Source organism: Stomoxys calcitrans, chromosome 5, assembly GCF_963082655.1.
Source record: "Stomoxys calcitrans chromosome 5, idStoCalc2.1, whole genome shotgun sequence".
Classification (NCBI taxonomy): Eukaryota; Metazoa; Arthropoda; class Insecta; order Diptera; family Muscidae; genus Stomoxys; species Stomoxys calcitrans.
The window spans coordinates 158,502,434-158,503,698 of record NC_081556.1 but is presented as its reverse complement, the minus strand read 5'-3'; the positions used below and the strand labels follow the sequence as shown (position 1 = coordinate 158,503,698).

The following is a 1,265-nucleotide window of genomic DNA, read 5'->3' as shown; positions in this document are numbered from 1 at the left end:
AACAAATCAAGTAGGAAGGCATGCCTAATGTAGAACAACAGACTTTTCTCATTATATGTCGAGGTACAACCTGTCCGTATGTCACTTTCACTAACGGCAATTTAAATTTAGAAAATTTCTTCTTTCAATGTCATCGCATACTAAAGCCAAGAGAATGAATGGATGGACGGACGGACGGATGGACAGAGATAAAGAAGGCAATTGTGTTAGACATTTATAATTTGTTACATTTTTGTCATGCTGCAAGCGAGACCTTTTGGTAGGAATTCATGTCCACCGTTCAGGGGCCGTCACAGCGCTAGACAATGATGTGTGAGATGATACAATAAATTTAAATTAAAAGCAGAAGTGATCATTCCTAGATCGCGCAATTCTTGCGAAATTATTTGGGGAATGTGTTGTTACAAGAACTATCAACAGCATTCATAGATTAATTAATTTTAAAAATTCATTTATGTACATCACATTGTATCTGTGCAAACCATATGTAAGTACGCCTGAATGTCAATTACTTCGAAATCCATTTAAAGTGTCATCAGCATGATTTTACGATTGGCATTGCAAGAAATCGCAATTCTTGATAACGATTTCATTCATTCAACAGATTGTCTGAAAGTAATTAACCCTGATTTAGTGAAATTTTTATTCATTTATGACTTTCAGTTGTAATTAAAAAACGCCCAGCTATGAGCGATTCCAGTATAAGCTGTTCAAGTGATATACAATAAACTTGGTGGTAAACTTGCAGGCTAGAATTGTTCTCAATCTGTACCTGATGAAAATTATGGTAATGTGTTATTATCTACCAGTACGAGTATTTTAAAGCCCAGTTGATTGATACTTAAATAAATGTATAATGTCAGGTAATAGAAATTGTTATGGAAACTTGGAAATTTTTGAAATTTGCCCATGAACATTCCATTAAGAAACTGGGGCAAACTTCTCACAAATCAATGAGTGCTGTCCGCTTCAATTTTTAGCCAACGATAAGGGTCGCAGAGCGACACCCCTTTGTAGAGAAGTTTTAACATGGCAAAGTACTTCAGAAATGTAGCCAGCATTATTCCTGACAGGATTCGAACCCAGGCATTCAGGCTCATAGGTGGACATGCTAACCTCTGCGCTACGGTGGCCAAACACATTGTTATTCATATATACATAGGTAAAGATTTTGAAGTTCGCACCTACATACTTAATTGACCCGTAGTGAAATTTCAAGAGGACATGACTTTTATCTGACATGTCGATAGCGTCTTGGACAAGGC

At 36.5% G+C, this 1,265-nt stretch overlaps 1 long non-coding RNA gene across 1 annotated transcript; it reads right to left on the bottom strand.

Annotated features, from left to right (window-relative positions):
* Positions 1 to 352: 352 nt before the first annotated feature.
* LOC106095946 (uncharacterized) lies at positions 353 to 840 on the bottom strand. The gene is made up of 2 exons (XR_001222832.2): positions 773 to 840; positions 353 to 609 (listed from the first exon to the last, which is right to left on the bottom strand). It is a non-coding gene; the product is annotated as an uncharacterized LOC106095946 (long non-coding RNA).
* Between the last annotated feature and the right edge of the window lie 425 nt (positions 841 to 1,265).